Here is a 26,002-nt window from a genome sequence, read left to right as displayed (position 1 = left end):
GGATGGAGTGCGAGGGCACGCCGTGCGTAAAATGAAGAACAATGTAGAAAGGGAGGGTCAGAGGTAACGTGCGGGAGAGTCCGGCAGAGGAAGAGAGAGAGAGAGAAAAAGAAAAAAGTAATACAATTCTTTGTGAGAGGCGCCTGCGATGTGTCACTGGGTGCCAAGCCTATGTGCATATTCAGCTGGAGAGAGGGCCCACGTAACCTAACCACGTGCTGCAAGGAGTTTTAAAGCAGTATTTCTATGGCAGACTGTCACTTGCTGACCTTTCCATCCGCATCCAATGTGACAACGAATACCATCGCCTGAGTAAGCAAAAAATCTGCCCATGTCAGGTCAAACACAATGGTCTCAAATTATTACCCCTATTAATATGATGTACGGCATGTGACAGCTTGGAAAGTCTGATATATTGGAGTAAGCTGAGCTCACAGGGATTTTTAAAATGTATTTCAAAGTAGTGTGCTCTGGGAAAGAACTGTTTTTTAAAGGGCACAATCACCTTGCCATGGACTAAGTACACTCCGGCGATTTGGTGACATTCTTTTATCCTTTCTCCCTTTGTGTAAAATCATTTCATTCACTGTCACCTATAAACTTGTGTATTTACATCACTAAAGTGGTAAACCATGTTGTTTGAATAATGAATTGATACATAACAAATCTTCAGCGTTGGCATTACATGCAGTTCAGAGAACGCCTCTCACGCAGTGTAGGCCTACATAATCACAGGGATGGTATGGTTTGCAGGCTTCAGAAAATAGATCTTCATTTGTTTATGCCCTGAGCTGTATTTAAATATACAGTGCGTTACAGTGAACACAGTTGGGGCCTGCTTCCTAGACCGTTACCTGACCAGCTGTCAGTTCATCACCAAATATCTCTGCCGGTATGAGGAAAAGCCCTTTGTAAAATGACCATTTTAATCCCCATTTTGACCATGACAGTCTCCATTCAAGCGACAATGTCACATGCACAGCGAAGACAAGGCTTGCACTTAGGCAAAGGATGCAGTCATGTTGCAAATCATTATAATTTAGTCACACACCATGAGCAGCTATTGACAGTGCAAATGTACCAATCTACCAGTATCCTCAAATCTTCGTCCAACTCTGAGACATGTAACTATAGTAACTGACTGCAGGCACAAGTCCTCATCTGTTGCTGCTGTGTTTATTCTCCCTGTGCTTGGAGCAAAAATCCAGGGTTGTGCTGAGAGAGGCTGTGAAGATTTACAATGTACCAAATCCTTAAGTTTTTGATTTGTTTTTCTGAGGAAGGTGTGTGTGTGTGTCTGTGTGTGTTTGTCTGTGTCTCTGTGTGTGTGTGTGTGTGTGTGTGTGTGTGTGTGTGTGTGTGTGATCACATCAGTGTGCCCTTTGCCCATTGCCCTTTGAGGAGAAGGATAAACATATTTGTTTTCAACCAAGATCCTCTGTTTTCTGCATCAGCCAAATGTGGCTGGACTCTAGCCCACTGGAACAACATGAGTTTCCATTATCCCCTTGTGTGTGTGTGTGTGTGTGTGTGTGTGTGTGCCTCTTGAAGACCCCTCTCTGTGATGTCCTTACATTTATTAGATTCATGAACTAATTGTCCAATCCATTGAATCGGTTCTTCTGAAGAGATATTCCACAGCTGGTGGTATCCTGATTACACTGAGCTTGATAGTAATTTAGAACTTCAGTAGCATGTTGGTCAGTGCTATATTAATTGCACTGGTCCTATTAAGTTAAAAGGTAAGTAGTGAGCACTATTAATATTTTTGCCCATTTTCTTGTTTGCTTCCTGATTTGATTTAGGTCCTGGAAGTTTAGCCTACATTAAAATTTGCTATCAAAATTTTTGATATTCTGCATGCCAATCTTTGGTCTTTAGATCAGTATCATCAGCCCTTGTTAAATTGTAATTATAACAATAAGTACAATGCGATATATCAAATATCAGCACGTAACATAATTTACACTTGCAGAATTAATCCCAGTTCTAACCCTAATGTTATGTATTTAATCTGTAATGGAATGTCAGTATACAATTACTTTTGTAACACTATTATATACATGGTTGCATTGAACTTGATGAAGTTCCAATGTAATTATATTGTAACAAGGGCAATATGGCTGACACAGATACCCTCCTTTAGGAATATATTGCTGATGGTCCTTTATCACCTTCCTCCAAACAAACAGAAACACCACATTTGTCGGGATTTGACCTTACAAAGTACTGCAGGACTTTTGGGACGACAAGCCTACATGGGACAACGCTATAATCTCAGCACTCCTGTTCCACTAATGTTTTTCTAAATGAGGTGCGTAGAAGATGGAGGCCCTGCTGGAGACCTGGGAATGGATGAGCAGTCGGAGGATGTCTCCTCTCCTCCGCAATTCCCAAACCGGAGCAGGAGCGTGCCGATTGGATGGTGTGTGGGGCGGGCGCTGCGCTGTGCTGGGCTGGGCTGCAGGGGGCAGTGTTTTGTCTTAGAGAGGGTGACAGGTCATAGCACGGAATCCTTTTTTGCATTGCCTTAAATAATGACTTCATTCAAGAGCCACAATGGAACCGTAGGGATGAAGGAAACAGATTTAGGTCAGTTGGGGAGACACAGGTGGAACGAGCGACTGAATAGGTGGGTGGGCACGTTGTTTGGGGTGACGAATGTTATGTTAATTGTGGGCAGTGAAAAGACTATGTCTGTGGAGAGGGACAAAAAGGGATTTTTGAAACATCACACGTCGAGACAAAATCAATTTTGATGAAGAAAAGAAACTCCAGTGTTGTGGTACAAAGCATTCCTTCTTGAAGACCAGAAGTGGATGTCTGTCCCCCTCAGTTGCTTTGAGGGCATCTGAGGAAAATTGAAATTAGTCTCACCAAGCTTCTCCGTCATGGTTCTTTTGTGCCAGTTTATTGATTGCACCTGAAAAATACATCAGTGCTCAGTACATGTTCTGATGCTTTACTAAACAAGTTGCACCAGACTAGAGAATTAAAAAACAGGATACATGCATACTGTACATTTGCAACAGGTTGCAACCACCTGGCACTGGAAGTCTCTTATTCTGTCTGTCTGTTGAGATTGATATCAAATACTGCACAGTTGTGTAATCCGCCTCTGCTTTATGCATAGCCTGCAGTATATCAATCTTTAGAATTTTCAGTTTTGATGGAAGTGTTTTTGATGGCAGCTTTTTTTCCATTCATTATCTTTTCATAGTTGTCATTGAAGACCAGAATCAGTTTTTTTTTAGAGATAGTGAATGAAGTTCTTGGTCCTTGTAGTGTTCAGAAATATGTTAAGATACATTTTACAATTAGATAATTTTGAGAGAACACGAATGACTGAATGAACTACTGTTTGAAAAAAGCTGTTAAATGCATAATTACAATTCACTATCTGCAAAGCAAAGAGAAACCCTGCAGCCACTGGCTGAATGTTGCAGTTAAAGAACCAAGGTGAATCATGTTTCTGTGGCTATTGGAAAAGCAATAGCCATTAAAAATGATCACAATCAGTGCAATGACCCCCTATGTTTATGAGTTTAAATGGCTATTAAAGTAATTGGATAACATTTCACAATTCCCTTTCTTTTAAGAAACGAAGGACCTTTCCTCCATAATAACAACAGAAGACTATAGATAACTTTTTATAGCACGCCACTGCTTACCTCAACTTGGGCTAGCTGCCATGTCAATTTAAGCATATAACAGCCACTCGCTGTCTACCAGAAGTAACAACGACACTTAGAATGATGCCATAAAACATGCTATTAGTTGTTAGAGTGTTGATGGGATTGGTATATATATGTGTGTTATAGGAACCCCCCACACCCTCACCCTGCCCGTTCAGCTGATCTGCTGCTGAGTGTGGGCAGGACCTTTACTCTGACTAATTGAAGTATAAATTTGGAACCACCAAGAGAAAACATATTCGGTTACACTTTACTTGACAGTATCGACATAAGAGTGACATGACACTGTCATGAATGTGTCATAAACAAGTCATAAACGTTTATGACATAACGCTTCTGTCATTAAGTGACATTCGTTTTTTGTCATAACAAGTTAGGGTTAGGTTTAGGGCTAGGGTTCATGTGTCATGACAGTGTCATATGTTCATGACAGTGTCATGTCACTCTTATGTCGATACTGTCAAGTAAAGTGTTACCACATATTCAAATGTCTGTATGGCAGGGGCTTTCAAATGTGTCCCTGGGACCACCGCTTTGACTAAGAGGCAGCCTGAGGAGCACTTGTGTGGGGTGTGAGGTTACAAATCGTGATTTCCACAGTGAAATGACATTATTGAATACATAGTCTGGGACCACCTGTAATGTCTTGATGGACCACTGGTTGAAAACCTGTGGCAAAGAAAACAGAAAGCTGTGACCACAGTGAAGTGAAATGTTCGCTAAGCATCTTTAGAAATGGCAGCTTATCATCTTGGCCACTCCCCACTGCCCTTTTCCAGAGAGCCATTTTCCTTGGCACAGAAACAAAACAAACTCATGTTCTGTATTCTGCATTTCAGCTGCTCGAGGAGAAGCAGGAGGTGGCTCTAGACCCAGATGGATACTCAGACTGTCCTCCTACACAACGCCAGGGTGCACAGCAGCTGTCGCTAAGCCTCTCTTCCAACTCAGGTACAAAAACAGGATTCAAGCAGACCAGAGAGACAACACATAGACAATGGCAATGCTGCCCCCCAATACCAAGAAACACACAGTACACACACACACACACACACACATACACATGCACACACATGCACACACAGCACAAGCTGTCCTTTATGGCCATTCCAGTGCTTTTATTTACCCAGTTACCAGTTGTCCTATAAGTGAAAGTAGGTTGCAAGTGAAGCATGGGCAGCACTACAGGTGTTGTGATGGTGGGAGACCATCTGCTGAAGGGATTGGGGCAGCGTGCCACGCAGACCTGTGCAGGAGGAGGAGACAGCAGGGTGACATATCCCGCTGATGTGTAAATGATAGGAAAATGAGAGCGCCATGGCGACAACAGAATAGCACCTTGGCACCCCAACCTGTCAGTACTTTGCCGACACACAGAGAGAGAGAGTGAAACAAAGAGGAAAAAATGGTAGGATGAAAGAGTGTGTGTGTGTGTGTGTGTGTGTGTGTGTGTGTGTGTGTGTGTGTGTGTGTGTGTCATGATCAGGGTGTTTTTTAATCCAAACACATCCAAATTCACAACCTATCAAAGACAAAAGAATGCACATTAATTCATGGGAGACTGTTGTGAATGAATGCACCTCAGAGTGAACGTTGAGTTTCTTGCAGAATTTCCCTGACACATCTATATGACAAGAGTGATGGTCCTCCATGAGTGAGTGTGTATTCACACACGTGTGTGTGTGTGTGTGTGGGTGTGTGTGTGTGTGATGATGCAGCTCTAATGAGACAGCAGAGAAACCTCATTGCTCACGAAACAGCTGCTTCACGTCAGGCGTCGATGCCGAGATAAGAGCCGATGTCAGCATCATCCTCTCATCTCCTGCCTTCCTCCCTCCCTCCCCATCATCGCTACCCCAACGCTGCCACGACTTGCTCCTTACTCTCGTTATCTCCTAAGTGAGGTGAGATCCGACTGATTAAATCATAACTGCTGATGGCTGACAGCCGTGCGTCTGCCTCTCTCTTTCATGTGAGCTGAGGTTCTCGTCTGTGGCGCCGGTGACTTAAGAGTGGTGGCCCAGCGGATGCCTGATCTGAGATTGTGGTTCAGGGTTGCACCATTTAGCGCACGCTGATTCTGTAATTTTAGATGTTTTTTGGGGCTTTGTACACACCCTGTATACTAGGGACATGGAAAAGACAAGACAAAGGTGCCACTGGATGCAGGGGAGCATATGCAGTCTTAAAGGAGAAGTCCATGATTATATTTCCATAAACTTTTTGTCGTCCATTTTGTATACGTCCAGTATTTGCACAGTCTTAGCTCCTTAAATGGGAAACAAGCATAATGGCCTGGACCAAGAGGTAAACAATGCCAGCCAATCAACACGTTGCCTCAATTTGACTTGCTATTGAGCTCAAATATATCAGCAAACTTCCACCAGAATCACAGACTGCACCTTTAAAGCCTCTCCTCGAGATCACGGTCATCCCTACAACCACAGATAATAGACCTCAGAAGGTTGCCTTTAAAAAAAATCTGCCATCGTTTCCCATATAAGGAGATCTGGGAATTTTCATCTGGGAAAATAACATGGGGATTTTGAATAATCACACCTGTTAAATGCTTGAGGTGATGAAGAAGTTTGAAATGCAGACATCTTGCTCTACACACTTTTGTTATCTGACTTCGAGTAGGTTTTGTGATCTTTGGTTCTTTAAGACTGCAATCTTTGCTATCTTTGTGATATTTTTGCTACATTTGAGCCAACTTGCAGTGCAACTTGCAATAAGTAGTTAGCTTCTGTTAGCTCCCATGGTTAGTACCCGGATGTCCTTATATATGGGCAAAGATGGTAGCTTTGGGGCTTTTTTGTAGGCGATTTTCAGAGGTTTATATTCCTCAATGCTCAGGCGTATAGATTTCCTGTCGCATTGTGTGAGACTGGGCTGTTTTCTGACGGCTCATCCTGTGACCATGTCTTTTGTAAAAATGGCTTTCAGACAGAGCATCTCTCCTGTGCAGCCGTGGGGGGAAAGTGAGGGGAGTGGATATTTGTTGTCTTTGTGCTTGGATTCTTCACTCGTTGGGGAGGCTGGCTGAGAGGGTAGGAGGTCCACAGGAATGATTTCTCCATGCTGCTGAGTTGCATTTACCCATTAATCTCCATGGAGACAGCGGAGCCGTGTTCTGCCCCTCGCTGATATTTATGAACAGGTGATTTCTACGGCAGCAGCTGCTTCTGATCGCCCCATTCGGTCCACCGGCATATATGAATCTAAATGCAAATTATGAAATTGTGCTGTTGTGTTAAAGTATAATCAACACCAAACTCACACACACACACACACACACACACACACACACACACTGTTGTACATGTAACCATTTCCGAAAGAAGGGAACCTTCCCTCCAGTTGTTCCCTGTGAACATTATCAGTGGGATTCAGATAAAGCGGAAAAGACAAAAATTTAAATCCTTGGCTCGAGCAAACTTTTGGAGAAGACATTCGGCTGGGAATCTGACACGAGATTAAATTAATCTTTAACGTGGTGAGACCACAGTATGGTTTCAGTGTAAATAGCATTAAAAAAGTACGGCTGTTCGGCCTGGACCTGCATGTTCAGTACATAATTATAACCCCTGATGTTAGCCTATGTTCAATGCAGCCCAATGAAAATGTAAATGATCACCTAATGCCTTTCCAAGGACACCTGACTGATTTAATCAAGGACTTATCCAAACTAAAGCACATGTCTGGAACAGTGAGGGCAGAGCTAAAATGGCTGCCAGAATGTCAGAGACCACATTCAATCAAGAGTCTTTGCACAGGCTAACCTTCTCATTTACCCCTGACGAAATGCCTTTGACCACAAACTTGTGCAAAACCTTGAGCTGCGGAGTGCTGGGTTCCTGTGGGATAGAGGGGGTTCTGGCCACGTCCATCTGTTTGTTCCCCGTAGCCGTGGAAACGCGGAGTCCTTTTCCTTCACTGCAGTTCAATGGCACACCTGTTCCAGGCTCAACCTGTAGTTTGAGACGGCTCCTTATTTATTTGTCTCCCTCAAAGTCATGGGGCTGCCAGCGCCAAAGTGTTCTGTGAAAAGCCCAAATGTCTTTGAATTATGTAGCAACTTAGTGCTTGACAAAAAGTGGAGGCACATACACGTGCCTGAACCACACACACACACACACACACAATCTGTAACACACACTGAATCAGATGGGCTCTTGATGATAGCAGGTACATTCAACCGTCTCATTTAGGCACCAATTGGTGTCAAGTCAGACGGAATGTGAGAGAACCTGGGGTATTCCCACTCCTTCTGAAGGGACTTGACAGCGGCGACTGCTACATGAAAAGGCAATTGAAGGCAGGAGGAAATTACAGCACTTTGATAGCAGACAGGAAATATTGGGTCTCAGCGCTTCAGCATTCTGTTTTTTTCTTCTTCTTTTTCTTTCTTTCTTTCTTTCTTTCTTTCTTTCTTTCTTTGTTTCTCTCCCATCCCTCTGCAACACTGGTTCCAGTGGGATCCTTGATGTTCGCTCGTACGAAATATTGAGCGTACATGCATATTTCACCGCACCCTTGAAAACAAGACAGAAGGGGGTAGAGATAATAAACACTGCTATGGCACTTCCCTCTTTTTTTAATGGCTGAGAATTAATCTCTTCCCTTCCCCCTGACCTCTCGAGTGATTTAAATCTGACCAGCGCTAAACTGTATTGGGATAAAAGTGCAGGGTTGGAGAAGGGATGTGGGGAAGGGGATGGGATTTGTGCCAGATCAGAAAGAGAGGGGTGGGGGAGGTAAGGGGTATTTCTGTCAGGCGCATCTGAGACTACTTTATAGCATCTCCAGCCGGACTTGGGCCTCTGCCATGCGCGTCTAAACACTTCTCAGTAAACCTGATGGCAAATTATTAAAAAAAAAAACTTTTAAGTGAGACCAATTGAAGATTTAACCCAAATATGGGGTGAAAATGAAAGATAAAGGAACAGCTTACATGCAGCTTCTTGGAGGGTTGGCGTGAGACTGGAGTTTAACAAGCACATCTATATTCATAAAAAAAGCTTTAAAGATTTAAAGCTATGAATAATAAGTCAGTGAATTATAATGAGGGCCCCACTTGTCACACTTTTTAAAAAGGAAGCAACTGTGTGCTGCTGACCCTACCACAGAGAGGAACATGTTCTAACTGATTAAATTAATCATCCTTCTTTCCAGGATAGACATGGATCAACAGATACACAATGAATATTCAGTCTGCTCATCTGGGAAGAATCACCGCCAAAAGCTCCAGTTGTTTTGAGAGCAAGATAATTTTTGCAGCTCAGTGCACAGACTACACCTTTGTAACATGAGCACTAAGATAAAAGTATCTAACATACTCTGTAAAGGCAAGAGGTACTAGAAGCTTCTGTCCATGTGAATGGCATGAGGTTCTAGAAGCTTCTGCTCATGTGAATGACTCGAGTGTGCTGGCATTGTGGATATTGGCTCCTGTGAAGGTCAAGGGGGAGTCACGGTCTCAGTTTCCTGTGTTTTGGGCCGGACGATTGCTATTCAATGTCACTCACTCGTGGCCGCTCAGCAGGCTTGTCCTTAGCTGCGGTATGCGGTGGCTTTGCTGATCTTGCCCAAACGCACGGCCCTCAGTGACAGGGAGAGGCCCTGGTTAATGCTGACCATCACAATCGGACCTCAGCAGCGGTTGTATTTTTAACATTCCCTTTCCCCCAGCATCACATCCATTGAGTTGTAAGCTGACCTGCACAAGTGCCACATCTCAAGTCAATTATTATTCCAATGTGGTGTACACACATCCATTTGCAATTTAATGTATACCACATAATTACACTACAGTGCTGTTATGTTGTAACTTTGTTAAGATGTGATTGAGAACCGGGGCCCCGTCCTTGTTTTTATGAATGTGCCAATGGCAGCCCTTAAAGGCCTGTCTTGATGCTGCCTCTATTTACTGCGCTGTTGCACCGCGGGCCTCCCAGGGTGCCTGAGCCCGCGCAGGGCTGCTGTCTGCCACTTGGCCACCAATCATGAGGGGAAATAGCTTTGCAGCTCCGCAGTTGTGCTGGGATTGCGACAGTGTGACTGGGCCTCCTTGACAGATGCGTTTGTTTCCTGTTTCTCTTTGTTTCTCTCTCTCTCTCTCTCTCTCTCTCTCTCTCTGTCTCTCTCTCTCATGTGCATGTCCTCCAGGAAAGATTTGCTCAGCTTAGATCACAGGCTTGCTAAATAAAGTCCTGAAGGACCACCCGGTTGCAGCAGACATACTACCTAGCTAGCTCGGTTTGTAGATGGGAGACATCTGTTTTGTTTTTGTTTTGTTTGAGTTCTCAGAACAATTACAATGCTCATATTGAATGAGGAACAACAGCACCTGAGTATTCAAAAGCAATGTATAACAAGCTAGTAAGACACAATCTGAAGCATTATATTGCAAACATAATGGCAATACAACTTCATGTCATGGGCATATTTCCACCTATGCATGCATTATCTTCCTCTAGAAGACAATATCTCACCCATTATTTCTTAAAACATATCATGACATTTCCAATTGCAATAAATACATGCATTGTCTTGCCAAAGCTTCTCAGCAACATTACACTAGGTAATTCCATTTATTTAGGGGCAAGTTTCTACATGCACAAGGAATACAAAAGCTACAACACCCTTCCCCTAATAGAGGTGAAATGACTGATCCCAAAAGCACTGTGTTCTTTTGGTATTCATTGGTTTGCGAGCCCTCCCCCATACATCAAAGCACTCTGTGTGCTCGATTGTCTGTGCGAAGTTTACGTGTTGGTGAGCTAAGTGCCATCACTGAGAGATACTGTACCCTCTTTCATGCTGACTTCCTGTCAAAGAAGGAAGTGATGAAAGGAGTAAATGCTGGAGATGAATGTGCAATTGGGCTAAAAATACAGAACCTCCTGACAAATGAACACTTTCATCTTGCCATTGTTTCTTTTGGTCCGTGTGCAACACACTCATACTTTCATGGGGTCTAAGGCAAGGATAAAGTGCTCTGTGATGATTGTGTCAACAAAAGATCACGCTAAAATGTTCCATATTAAATATCCAAACACATTTAAATAACAGAGATAGAGCCATGTCAGTGGAGAAGACATGGACATTTCTAAAGTTTGTTGGAATATCAGCATAGTATATGACTTTGGTAGCCTAGTAGCCTGACATTTAAATGGTGGTCAATTGACAGGCAAGTGTATAATACAATGAACAGATTTATAACTATTTCAAAGCCTTCCAATTATGGAGTGGTGATGCCTAGAATCTATTACAGCTCATCAAAACTCAGTATTCAGTAAAGCCAGGGTAATTGATATGTTCTCATCCTGAAGTAATTACCGGCATTCCTTTGTATCATCATCTCCCCAGACTCACCTCAGTCCAATGAGTCTGGTCCTGAGTGACTTTAAAGAATATCATCATGTGACCATATTGTTTGTGACACACACCACAACAAGATATGGCGGGTCTCCACCCCCTCCAGAGAAGCCAGCGATGTTGCCAAAACATGCCAACACACGTGTGTACGGGAGCCGCACTACAGGAACCTAGTCGACTGTTCCAAATTAGTTGTGCATTTATTTGACATATGTCTGCTCCAACAGGAGGGGGGCACACAATGGCATGCAAATCCACTTCTCCCCAATCCTGCCTTGGCTGAATCAGTAAAGTGAGCAGGAGCCACAGGAGGAGATCCCCCTTCTCTAGGCACAGGGCTGAATATTCATCGTCGGCATTTGCATACAGCCTGCAGATGGTGGCAACAGATGCTCCTTATAGCAAGTGTCAATTTTCAAGAATTTGCTTTTGTGACAAAACAAATAAAGTGATACGGGCAATGGCACTGATCCACTCTCACGACAGCTCTGAAGGGCCCTTATAGACATGCAAACAGAGGAGAGACAGAGAGAGACAGAGAGAGAAAGAAAGAGATAGACAGATAGACAGAGAGAGAAAGAGAGACAGGATAGGGTGTAGATTCAAAGATAGTCATGAAAGCAGAGTCACATATAAAAAGTACAGAATGAATTGAACAGGAGGGTCACTGAATTGAACAGGGGGGTATATGATATGAAAGACATTACTGAGATTAAATGAGCTGTATGTGATGGTGGGAGAGTCTGCTTGTGTTAAAGTGCAGCTATGGAAACAAATTGAAGGCTCTGCTTTTCATCCCCTAGACGACTGAGCCTCCAATCCAAGAAAGAGAACAATGAAACCAGACACATTTAGAAGTTGCATTTTTAATTAAACACCATGTGTACCACCCCTGCGGTGGAAAGTCAGCTGATTTAATTCGTTTTTAATGTTTTTGTGCTGTTTATCTTCTGAGTGTGAGATTTTTTAGTCTCAGCTTTGAAGGTGTGAAAGTCTCTTAATGTATCCCAATACAATACAGGTCTAGTGAACAATGTGCATTTAGTTCTTTATAGGTCTTGAGAACAGGCTTTGCATTAGTGACATCATGACGAATGGATTTATTAAAAAACGAGAGAAAATATCAACTGATATAGGTTATGCACTGTATTGGGGGGTCTGACAGCCATAAATATATTTAAGCAATAAGCCCCGAGAGGCCGTAGGTTATGCTGATTCTACAACAGCTAAGGGGGGTTTTAGGCACTCAGGCAAAGTTTCATATAGTAAAGGCAAAGCAACGAAAATGTAACGATTTATTCAAAGATAATCATTCTTCCGCCAATAAATATCCTCTATCTGAATGGTTGCCAAGCAACGTCGAGACGCAGCTACTTTAACTTTTGTATCAAGTTATGGTAGCGCAGTAATATAGAACGGAATGCGGTCAAGGTGTATGTTTGTGCTGGATTTTACAACGGCATCGAACACGCTTCAGCAGTTTTAGAAATATATTTTCTTTGAGAGGCATATAACCTTCCAGTTCTTCCTAACTTCCTAACCTAACCCCCATTCTCCCCCCATTTCTGATGCTGACCCCAACCCCAACTGCCATTGTGTTATACCTTTAAAAGACACAGTATTGTTAATTTTTAGTAACAATTCTCTGAACCTTATGCAGTCTTTGCAACAGCGGTGCATTTACTGGGCGAGAGGCCGCAGGGTTATTAAAGGCAATTACTTGCACCAGGAGTGGGAGTGGTCACAGACAGACTCACTGCCCTTCAAACTCTCCCTCAGACAACCCATCAACATTCACACACAGGCCCATCCAGACACTCAGTAGCTCTCTACCAGATCATTTCTAATGAGGAGACACAGCACTCAAAGAATCCGCCATAGAAATACATGGGGTTAGTTCGTAACGCCAATATGGCTGTAATCTCTACACATACCCCTTCCTGTATGCCTCCCCATTCACTTGAATAGGAAAATAGCTTACGGATAACTGCCCAAAGTGCGTTGCAACCGGGGGGACTTGCCTAAAAGAACTATGTCTCTACCATGCTTCCGGAGCTCTGGCCTGGTTGGACGTTTAGGAGCGCCTGATCCCATGTTATGGCCAAAATTGCGATGGACTGTTCAGGAACACAATGTTGTTAATTGCCAGGAGAGTCACCAATGCCCATGATTTATTATGTTTTTTTCTCGTTTTCTGTGAATTGTCTGTTTAGCTTTTTTTGTTAATATTTTATTATTATTTGTTATTTATGTAAAATAAGTGTGCTGGGATACAGTGCGCTGGCGAGTCACGCCGCTCCGTCTAGTACCTGGATTTTTATTTTGTTATTTTATTGTTATTTTATTTGTTTATTTGTCCATTTATCCCCAAGACATTCTTTCCTGATCAATGTTGAAGATGAGTACATCTAATCGTGGAGGTTTCATTTGGTGGCTTGCATCCTTATCATGTTTTCAGTCTATATAGATATGAGCCTGAAGCCTGGGTTGCAACACACACATTTATTGAGTTATGAAAAATCTCAATTCAGATTTGTCTGCGAGCCACATGCAGTCAACACAAGATCCCTATCTGGCTCAGCAGCCTTTCCAACCCCTCCACTATATTAGACTGGCTCCACATTAATATATTTTAATTATGTCACAGATTAGTGAACACAATCAATTCATGTCTGTGTTCACAGACGGAGCCAAGCACTCGCCTTTGGCGCTATAGATGCATTCCACCAGAGAAAACAAAGGAACTCTCTAGAAAGAAAACAAAAACTTTATTCTTTTTTTGTTTTATATGTGATGAAGCAGATAGAATGTTTGCTTCAACAAATATGCTTTTGGGGATTAACACTATATCACATAATGTAGGAAGATTGTGTGAGCCCTGTCACTTGATATCTTTTGTTAAAAACCATGTGAAAACACATACCGTACAGACAATCAAGGCATGTTATTCAGTAGAGAATCACTCTCTCTGTTAGCAGTCTAGAATTTATTACCACCTGAAACAATTTAATTTGAAAGTATGAATATCTCCAGTGTTAATTAGTTATATCTAACAAACAGGTATTTAATTAATACACTATACAGAGATTAGAAGACATGCTTGAACCATGTGAGAGATGTGACCAACTTTGATTCATTTACTTGCAACACACTGGAACTACAGTAACATAATGCTTTAAATGCCTATGAGAATGTGCAGTTTGTTATATTTATTTCACCACCTTCCCAGGCTGTTATGCATAGAAACAAAACAACACTACACTGTTAGTAAGCATGTAATTACTCAACTCAAGAGCCTGCCTCTTATTGAGGACATAATATCACTGTATGTGCCACCATAATTTGATTATGGTTGTCAGTAAAAGCAGAGGGAAGACAGTATACTATTCTGCAGACAGCAGCCGTTGCCTACTGGTTAGCACTTCGGACTTGTAAGTGGAGAGTTGCCGGTTCGAAACCCCGACCAGTAGGCACGGCTGAAGTGCCCTTGAGCAAGGTACTTAACCCCTCACTGCTCCCTGAGCGCCGCTGTTGATGCAGGCAGCTCACTGCACCGGGATTAGTGTGTGCTTCACCTCACTGTGTGATCACTGTGTGCTGAGTGGTTTCACTGGTTTCACTAATTCACGGATAAATGCAGAGGCCAAATTTCCCTCACAGGATCAAAAGAGCATACTATACTATACTATACTATACTGTACTATAGATCTCCAGAGGGAAAAGAGAAAACCTCATACAACATCTGCTGAAACCACCAGCTCCACACAAATTTCAGCCTACATTTCCTCTCTGTGAGTATTGACAGGACGTAATGTGGTGTATAGTACTAAAGGCCTACAAATATTTGCCCATGTGTAGGCCATTATGTAACTGTTTCTAAAAGATCCACTTGAAATAGAAAAAAATATTCTCTTTACATGTTGGCAATTAAAGGAGAATTCCTGCAGTTCTTCAAATAGATCTCTGTTTCTCAAGATCACCGAGTACTGTTGGTATGAAAACAAACAAACAAAAAAAACAACAATCGGTTCTACCTAGCTCGAGTTGCTGCAGCCAACAGCTACAGTTGCCAGGCAGCTACAGTGCTACACTCTGGGGCATGAACATTGGGGCTCATGGACAACAAAATTCTGCATTCAATGCTGTTCTTAATCTAAATGCAGTTTTCTTTCGAAAGTCCGCATTACTTCAAGCTTGTAACCTTTTCATGAGGAAAAGTACTTCCTCCCAATGAAGCCTCTGGAGGAAGCTGCCTAGAGAGAGAGGGGAGCCTGCTGTATAATTTGGTAGCACTCGAACACAAGCTATGCAGTGGATGGTACAGTTCAAAGGAAAGAATCTAAAATTAATGATTAAGTTGAATCTATCCATTTCATAAAGTTCTATTAAAGTAGTGATGTTTTTTTTTGTGTGGGTTGTCTTTCCATTTAAAACATTCCTCTCAGTTGGAATGGGGCTGTTTAATTTATGAACAGAAATAATCGCTTCTCTCAGGGAGCCAAGGCAAGGCATTGTAGTAGCAATCAAAGGATGATGCAGAAGTCTCGAGACTGAACAATACTTTTTGGTAATCAGTAAAATGAAATGAAATCGTTCTGCTCTCTTTTTATTTGACATAATCATTTGAAAGGTCTTAAGATACGAGTGTTTAGCTAACAGATGGATATAGTCCAAATAAAGTAATGATTATAAGTCCTATTGTCTGGGCACTTTTCAACACTTCCAAACTATTAGAAAGTTTGAACTGTCTCTGCAAATGCATTTCAGTACGAATGTATTTAAAAAAAAAACATCTCTGGTAAACCAACTGTGGTATTAACTTACATAACATCTCATAATTACTGCCCCACATAGCATCTCCCATTTGGAGTATTCCCACACACAGTATTGGTGCAATATCAGAATAGCAGAACACGCAGCAGCACTAACATTGCCCAATTTCAACAATTAACAAGATGTTTACCCACCTGCAGTGTAGTTAGCTGCAGCTGGTGCCATGAAGAGAGCATAGATGTTTTAAAGTTGAAAAGGAAAAAGCTGACTAAAGGGACAGCATCTGCTTATTTGGGTATATGGCTCTGTGTGAACATATGGTCCCTGCACTATAGCTGACACTTTTCAAAACAACAAACAAACACACACACACAGCGCCCCAACCACATAATCAGAGCTGGGGGATACCGGCGTGACATGCCAAATTCACAATTGTTTTGGTTCAAGCTAAATTGCGTGGAAATAAAATAAATTCTGGATTTACGTTGTAATACAGTATCCCCAGATCTATGAATTATTTTACATCGACTTCTACATCTTCTATATCCCCACTCTAGGCTTGTATTTTTGGCTCCCTGTTGCTTCACAGCTAATGGCATGATGATAATCTATCCCCGACCGACCTCCTCCTGCGTTGACCAAATGACTGATGTAATGGGATTAATCACCCAATGAGAATGGGGGGTTGGCTTGGCTCAGCTCCAGCCTTCCCTAACAGTCACGCATTAGCCAGCACCAAACCTACGCCACTGTTCAACAACACAGAAACTAACAATTGTTATGTGCATTTATTAAACTGAGAGCAATTTGTGTTTATGGACTTTTGCAGTAGCCCTAACTTGGAGAGACGTGTTTAGAGTCCTTGTGTAAAATCCTTCTTGATCTGATATTGATGAGAATTAATCCCATATTAACACTTTGTCTCTTTACTGCTTCTTTGCTTTATTGACTGCCAAATAATTGCACACCAGTGACGAACAAATCCCTAGTTACAGGCTCAGTGTAGCTTATTAATATACGCCTTACTCAACCGAAACAAAATTAAAAATAATTGTGCTTTTAATGAGGTGATGCCTGGCAAGCATTTGGCTGCTTGTGCTCAAACAACAGAGGGACAAACCCCAGTGACCTCAATCCATTTCAACTCAGCCATAAAACTGTAAGAAGGTAATCAAATCAGCTCTGTACACAGTCAAGTGACTGTTTGCTCACTTCAGACCAATCAAGGCCTACTGTATGGAGCACAGACCTGAGGTCAGATTTTCTCTTACGCCCCCACATGGACTCCATCCCCAAACACTCAAGTTGAAACAGTGGACAGAGATTTAATCATTTTCCGGATTAGCTTATTGTACTCTGATAGCTGATCCACATCCACCCACAGGCATTCACGACTCTAATTACTCAATTGATTGACTGATGCAGTGGCTGAAGTGACTATGAGTTTGTCTGAAGTATCTGGCATTTGTCTGTGGGAAGGTAAGAGGATCATGGCCTTTTGCAGGTGAGGCTGCATTTGATCATGAACAAAAGGAGACCGCATACTCTAGCAGCTTACAGTATATGACAATAATTTAATAAAAAAAAAAAAACGTTTCGGCCGAAAGTTGTTTTTTTTAATTTTTTTAAATTTTTATTAAATTATTGGCAAAGGAGCTGCTAGAGTGTGTGGTCTCTTTTTGTTCATAATATTACGTATCCTGTGACCAGCACCTCAAAAAACTCCTACTATTGGTGTGCGTTTGCTTTTTTTACTCAAAAGCTGAATTTGATAGCAATTGAAACGTCATCAGGGTCTGTTTTTCCCATTCTCACTTATTTGAGCCCCAAAAGCCAGACGTTAACATATGAGTACTAAGGGTGTCACAATTTCGATTTTATATCGAAATCGTTCGAAATTACATCTCAATCTCGAACTTCGAATTTAAAAGTAGAATCGACGATGCAGCCACACCCCCAATGTCACATCCAGCATGTATAGACCTCTCCAGAATAAGTCCCGCCTCCTAACTTCCGTATCCATCCAACCTTCGGTCGTCAAATGTCTATGGGAAATAACATGGCGTTTTGAACGATCGTACCTGTCAAACTCTGTAGGTGACAAAGTAGAAAAAGCTGCTGGGCAGATTGGCCTACACACTTCTGCCATCTAGTTTCCACTGGATTTTTTGATTTTCGGTGCCGTTTAAGTAATATAGTCTATAGTATAGGCTACTTTTAAACGGCACCGACAATCAAAAAAATCCAGTGGAAACTAGATGGCAGAAGTGTGTAGGCCAATCTGCCCACCAGATTTTTCTACTTCGCTACCTACAGATGTTTTACCGGATGATATTTTGAAACGCCATGTTATTTCCCATAGACAATCGACGCCCGGAAGTTGGATGGATACGGAAGTTACGGAGGCGGGACTTATTCTGGAGAGGTCTATGCCAAGACGCACAAACGCACGTGCTGAACTGCAGCATCAACACTCCTCTAATTTTAGGCTGCAGCCAGTTAAAATATACACATCAACCTACCGAAATCAAAGCCCCTCTTGCTACTTTGAAATCACCGGTGTGGAAGTACTCGTTCATTCACGTCAATTAAAACTAACTTACCCTACTCAATTTAGCAAGTGAAAAGATGATTTAGTTAGGCCTACAGTCCAAAGTTACTTTAAGGCTTAAAATGCACATTGATAAGGATCCATGAACACTAACCTTGGGTCTCTTCGAAGTGTGCTGAAACGATCAAATTATAATTCTGTGTTGTTTCATTTCACTATGTTCACGTCTCTGTTTTAGCCTAATGTTGGTTCTGTTTACATTACAACCTCGCGGTTGGAACGGTTTCAAAATAAAAGCCCCCCGAAACAGAAAAAAAAGGCCAAAAAGAGTAAATAACATATAAGGAATGCATTAATAGTAATGTTGAAAAAAAGATCGAAAATCGAATCGAATCGTGACTTTAAAATCGAAAATTGCATCGAATCGAGGATTTGGAGAATCGTGACACCCCTAATGAGTACTGCCTCTAATGATTTGGATATAGTGTCTGTACCACTAGACTTCATGGGATCAGCACAGCACAGTTCCTAGTCAATCAGACTACAAACAAACTTCAATAACGAATGCATCTAAAAAATAGTTTGAGCAGAAACATACTGTAGATGCAAGTGATTGAAGAACTTAAGATCTCAATATCTAATTTTTTTCATGATTCTTACATCAGCAATCCGTTTTTCTTCTCCTTGCATAAAAGCAGTGAAAAAACAACTGCCTTGAAAGAAATATGTTTATGTTTTGCCACATTTACAACCGGAGGTAAAGACAGCAGGTAAACTGATAAATTGCTCCAGGATACTAACTTTAATACTGCCATAATGAAATCCTACACAGAACATGTTAACCTAACAAATGTATAAATTAACCATTTATTTTCACTGAAAGAGTTATTTATAAATTATGTAGTAACTGAAACCATTAACAATTTATTGCTAGGCAAACACAGCCCATCAAACTAAATTTAATGATGGATTATTTAACAACTATGAAAACATTAATACATTTATAAATGAAACCAACTCACTTCAATATATCCATGTCATTACCTAGTTATAACTAATGTTCACTGTAGCCTATTAATGACTTACTGAGAGAACATGATTTTAACTACCAACACACCCACCCAGTTATATCACACCTCACATAATAAATCTCACATGAACACACCTCAACTAATGAGCCCCTTTGACCACAAACATGTAATGAGACCTCATGATTTATTTGTACAGTGCCTCGTGTGATTGGAACAGATTACTTGCGGCATCTTTATGTAAATATTCTAACTCGGCCTACACTACACTACACTAACTATGTGTTCCACAATACGTGTTCCATGCCACTGAACAATGAGTGCATAATCGTCTAGTTTCATAGCAGGCCTACTGAACTCTAAAATGAGTCACGACAAATAGCTCTTAGTGGAAGACAGAGGCCTCCAGTCTCGGCAGGACTTGCCTGCTCATTGTCTGTTAAACTATAAAACACTAATGTGGGTCCCCCAACAGCTTTGTGAACCTTGAGTCGGAACTGAAGAGAATGGAGTAAGTAATTTAATGTAATGGACAGAAAGAAATGGTTCCTCATTTAACTTTATTGCTGAACCTTGAGAGAAGAGAAAAAGACACTTTATTAAGTTTCTGTTTTAATAGGCCCATCTATCTGAATCAGATATTGGCCTTAATGGTGGCACACCATTATTTATATTTGATAAAGAGTGTTTAAAAATCCCACTGCTGTCATCAGCTCTTGATCCTGGCATTTTCAGTGAGCATTCCATGCAGGATTCTCAGCAGGATTGGCATATTAAAGTATAATAATCTGATTTTTGAACCCATTTTTTTGATGTGATTGCCGCTAAGAATGTGTAAAAGAGGGGAAAAAATATGGTGTGCTACTTAAATTTAAGATGCTGTGGCCAGGCAAGCAGAGAGGACTGCAAGTCAAGACTCAAGAGAGTCAGTTGTCATTTGAATTTAGGAGACATGATCAGCGGGTGTCTGCTGGAACAGTAGCCTAGCCTTCAGCATGGCTTTGAATCTTCACCTTTATGGGCCAAGGTGGGCACACTGTCCTGCCAGAGAGATGAGATCTAGCTTAAGGACAAGTCGCCCCTCTATATGTCCTCTCTAACTTATTCACATAGTCCCACTTTTATTTCCTAGGCAACGAATGTTAAAAATTTAATGATATCCTGATTTTATTTCTGAAAGGCTGGATGGAGAAAGGGAGGCTATTTGGGGCAGTGCCTGATACAACCCAAAGTCATGTTTGTTCCACGCTTTTCCATTTAGAGAAATTTATATTGCGAGGACATGGCGGCCCGTTCCTGTGTGTGCCTTCTGAGGGGCAGCTGCTGTGATGTTGAGCCTGAGTGATAACGCCGTCTGAGGATGCTACGCAGAGGCAGAGCACAAATGCAGAGAGACTCGGTCATGACAAAACAAATGACTAAACTGAAAATAATTGCAAAAGAAAAAATATAAGTGCAAGAATGACGTTCAAAGATGCTTTGAGATATTGTCGGAATATATCAGTTGATAAGCTAAGCTAACTCTTAACATCTATCACTTGCACCTGTGCTATATTATTGTTAACAAAGCTCGGCTTGTTTACGTAGACTGACTGTTAACTAGGTTTAGATGTAGCTGAGCAGTTTTAGACAAACACTTGGCAAATAACCTTTTAATAAAATTATGCATCAGATTGTCAGATATTAAATGTGACAGATTAGGGATACCATCCTTGAATCATAAAGTAACTTCATAACAGTACTTTAATATTATGCAATTCCCATTTTTAGTCTATGAGCATTAAAACAAAACATATGTTTTGTTAAAGTTAAGACAAAACATAAAATGAACACAAACACCTACCAAGCACAGACACCTCCCTCTAGTCTGAGAAAAACCTTTCTAGTGCACCATGGCACCACACATTTATCCACATAAAGGAAATTAGTTGTTGCCATAGATACTGAAGTTTGTATCCACTTGCCTTCCACTCAAAAGTGCTTCATAATCAACAATATGACAGATTTTATTAAATGGCTTATATGAGTAAAATCTTCCCTTCCCTCACAAATCCTGCATCAGCTGCAGGGGTATGGGGGACACTAAGTCTTAAGTCCTCCTGAACATATCCATCCATTCTCCCTTGCATTCATTTTGTTCACTACTATTTTTTTTATTACTATTACCACTGCTTTATTATTTTTTTATTATTTTTATTATGATCTATTTTATATTGATGTCTTCATTATTTATTTAGTATTCTGTATTATATTATGATTTGTTATTTTGTTATCATTCATATTTAATCATTTGTAAAACACTTTGGTACAACCCTGCGTAAAATGTGCTGTATAAATAAATTGACTTGACTTGACATTCTCCCCTTGCGTTCGGGTGCAGACACCATGGGTGAACTCTAGTAGTCTTGGACAACAAATTAATGCCACAATTGTAGTGAGGAGACAAAGTGCAAGTCTTACATTTACTTAATACCGCTGCTAAGTACCCTAATGATATTGTCTTGGCAGCTTTGAGGAACTTACAAGAGTTTGGGGATTAAGAGTCAGCCAGTGAGGGGATGTCTTGGTACGGAGAGTAAAAGTTTTTTGGGCAGTCGACATCGTGAATTCTGCGTGAAACAGAACCCAGTGTAAAATATGTTGTCAATTGTGCATTGCTGATGTATTATATAGTATACTATTAATTAGGTTTGGTGGTTGTTCACCAAGAGCCAAGAAAACTAGATGTACCGCAGAGCGGTGCAAAATATGACCGATCGCCCAGTCCAGCACATTTTTCCAGAAAAATAAGTCACGCTTGTCAAATTGTGTTCATTTCCTACTTTGTTCCTTTTTTGTGAGTTTGTAATTGAGCGTGTGCAGAGTGTGTAGTTGTTTTTGTGTATATGTGTTTTGTGTGTGTTTTTTTGTTTGTGAGTGTGTGTGCATGTGTGTTTATGTGTTTGTGTGCGTGTTTGTGCGTGTCGTGTGTGTGCATGTATGTGTGTGTGCATGTGTAGTGTGTGTGTGTGTGTTTTTGTGTGTGTATGTGTGTGTGTGTGTGTGTGCACATGTGTGTGTGTCTTTATGTATGTGTACATAAATAAAGCAAACAGGGAACCACCTACTCTTTGCGATAAGTGCCATGGGATCTTTAACAACCATGGTGAGTCAGGACCTCAATTTAACATTCATGCAAATGAAAACATCTGCTGCAGTACAGTGTCCCTGTCACTGTAATAGGACATTGGGATTGATATTTGTTTGCTTCCAGCAGGAACCTACTCTTACAAGGACGTTTCTTATCCAAGTACTAACTAAGCCTGCTTAGCTTCAGTAATTCAGCAAAGTCAGGGTATCTGCTGGTCTGGCTGCTGGCTATAAACAAAAGGTGAAAGGCATATAGGATTCTAACTGTCTCACTGAATTGCATTATGCACACTCAATTCTCACTGGTATCTGCTAGACAACAAGTACCAAAACATGATTACTTCATAGATTTCACATGTAAAATACATTTTATACAACCCCACCCCCATCTTGCCTGTTCATAATTCTGAGAAATTCTTGAATTGTGTGCATTATCGCAAAGAGTAGGTGGTTCCTTGATTTGCTTTATTTATGTACACATACATAAAGACACACACACATGCACACACACACACACACACATAAAAACACACACACACAAAGACACGTAAAGACACACACACACACACATGCACACACACATACATGCACACACACACACACACACACACATAAAAACACACACACACAAAGACACGTAAAGACACACACACTACACATGCACACCTACATACACAAACACACACACACACACACAAAACACATATACACAAAAACAACCACACACTCTGCACACACTCAATTACAAACACACAAAAAAGGAACAAAGTAGGAAAGGTACACAATTTGACAAGCGTGACTTATTTTTGTGGAAAAAATGTGCTGGACTGGGCGGCGGTCATATTTTGTACCACTCTGCGGTACATCTAGTTTCCTTTATTTACATTATTATACACCTTAATATACACACTGCAGTCATTTAAGTCAGAGGACTAAACATTCCACTAAATATTGCAGTTTGTATAAACATGTGACGAATAAATAACTTGCCACTGTGAGACACTGTGAGAAGTGCCTAACCAATAGCACATCTTTAGCACCTGTCCTCTGTACAACTGAAAGAAATGTTAACTAGGCGGTGTGTGTGGAGGAGTACTAGAAGTCTCCCTGGCGGTGGTGGTCAGCAAGTGTTGTGGAGAGGGTGTAGCAGTGAGAGAAATGAATCATCCCAAAACATGGCTCCTCTAGAGCATTTCTCCCTTGTCATTGTTAGGCAGTCTGCCTCCTCTGCCTTGTCTGAAACTGACTCCATGGTAAAAAAGGTTGTGAGAAGCACTTTATCATCCTACCGACTCAACGCCATCAGGGGTATTGGGCTCGGTGGCGTTGTCGTCGGTCACAAAGTGCAGTCCCTGCTGGGGAGAGGGAACAGATGACGGGCCGCTCTCCTCACCATTTACTGGTTGGCTGGGCACATGCGTCTCATCACGCAGGCAAATCCCTCACTGAGTGTGCAGATGGAGGACTGAGCTCACCTGGTCACAAGGGACACGTTGACTTGGACTTGTGTGATGTTTTTTTGCCTTCTTTTTTTGTTGTAGTTGGCTAGAGTTTGAAAACAAGTGAAACAATCCCTAAGCGCCTTATAAGTGCCCCCAGAGCATTGTTGGGGTTCTTGTCAGCTGGCGAGTTCAACTTCTGTTGGGTAATTTGAACAGAATTAGCAGCACACACACGCCGAGTTAAGCCGCTGTCACTGTCAAAATAAATATGTCGCGGCATTTAAGGCTAATTTTGATATCTGATCATATGGCTTGTTTCAGATAGTGTGATGTAGAGTTGAAAAATGCTGGACTCTGTTTCTCTTGAACAGGCATGAGGCAAAATATAAATGGCACACTTACACTTTACCACCGACTACAGAGTGAAATGAACAGATAGTGATTGTTTTGCTGAGAAACTGCTAAATTACTGTAACTGAACTATTTTGGATATGAGGAAAATCAAGTGATGAGCTGGAAAAAAGCATACATTTGAAAATAAAGTTTTTACTAATTATGTAGAAGATTTTCTGAAAGAGGAAGATCTGACCATATTGCCACTGCTGTGGCTATCTCTCTTGCATGTAGCCATTATTGTCTGACCTTAAAGATGGAGTCAGTGATTTGGTTCCATGAAAGGTTGTTAACATAACTTCCAACCACATTGCACGCTTCCCTTGTGTATTCTAGAGGCACCATATTGACTGATTTTTAATGGTCAAAGCCACTGTGTGTCTGTCTTATTCACAGTGCCAGGGCGGATTTGACCCAAAGACCTTTTATAAAAAAAAAAAAGATAAAAACAATTATACATAGAACTAAATGCACCTGCACCTTTTTGGCTTGCATGACATTTTATGAAGAAAGAAAACATTAGCCTGAGTAAAAACTATTACAAGCCTTTTCAAAAAGTCAAGCAGCAGTCAAGAAGGACAAGATAAACAAATAAACACACACACAGACAAACAAACAAACTGGAACTGGAGGGAACAACATAACAAACACCACCTGACAAAACCATGATTCTGAACTACACTGTTGAGGAATGTGATATTACAAATCCAACTAATGAACCAGTGATGGGACTGAGATATAAGCACAATGTTCCTGTTAAAGAAAGACACTGTGGAGCTTTCTGCAACACTGAATGATGAGTGAAAGTCTGTTTGTTGAGAATTTATTGGTAGTAGCAAGTGTATAAATCAACTCTAGTGGGTATGGCTAAACTTTAGCCCTTTGTAGACCCTTTCACCTCCACTTAACAAAGATATAAATCAGTAAGTCTGAGATACACCAAAAGTCTATATTTACTGTTGTGCTATTCAATAACGATCATGCAGTATTGATTTCTTTCTTTATCCTCAAAGAAAGAATTCAATTAGTGGCACCAATGGCTATAGGATCCCTCTATACTGAAAACATCTTCTGGAGCAAAGTGCTCTACTATGCAGCACAGTAAACATACAGAGTATAAAGTAGGTCATTGTGTACATTTTTACATTTCCATAAAAACAGATGGAAATAGTGCCGTCTGATTCTGTCTATCAAGTGTCAACTCCAAACTTTTACATAAAATAAAAAAATGGATGGTAATTACATGGTACAATACAATTATGAACATTATTTCAATAATGAACATTATAATTTTCTAGCAGTAACCCTAACCCTTACCAATGACATACTGTAATAGACTAATGTCAATGACATTCTAGCATATGTTTGGGGAGAAACCACTGAAAAATGTCCATAGGGTGTGTGAATATAACAACAGAATTATGTTTAAATGTGTACCCATATATTTTTTTCCCTACAGAAGACTATTCTGTAATTTATGATAATCCTTGGATTACAGTGTTCTTTGCTGCAAAACAATATCTTACTCCCACTAATCTATCTGTGCCTAATTATGGGAAACCTAAGTCACTCATTAGTTTCCTTCTCCATATAATGGGCTGATATGGGCCA

The 26,002-nt window shown here is 41.0% G+C and overlaps 1 long non-coding RNA gene across 1 annotated transcript in view; it reads left to right on the top strand.

Moving 5' to 3' along the window:
• LOC125290981 overlaps positions 1-26,002 on the top strand; it is a 32,051-nt gene that overhangs the window by 1,722 nt on the left and 4,327 nt on the right. The window contains exon 3 of the long non-coding RNA XR_007192901.1: positions 4,535-4,646. This is a non-coding gene — a long non-coding RNA (uncharacterized LOC125290981). The remainder of the gene's footprint in view (positions 1-4,534; positions 4,647-26,002) is intronic.

Source organism: Alosa alosa, chromosome 2 (genome assembly GCF_017589495.1).
Source record: "Alosa alosa isolate M-15738 ecotype Scorff River chromosome 2, AALO_Geno_1.1, whole genome shotgun sequence".
In the NCBI taxonomy this organism is placed as follows: Eukaryota; Metazoa; Chordata; class Actinopteri; order Clupeiformes; family Clupeidae; genus Alosa; species Alosa alosa.
Note: the sequence above shows the minus strand (reverse complement) of the source record. Positions and strands in the feature narration are given on the sequence as shown.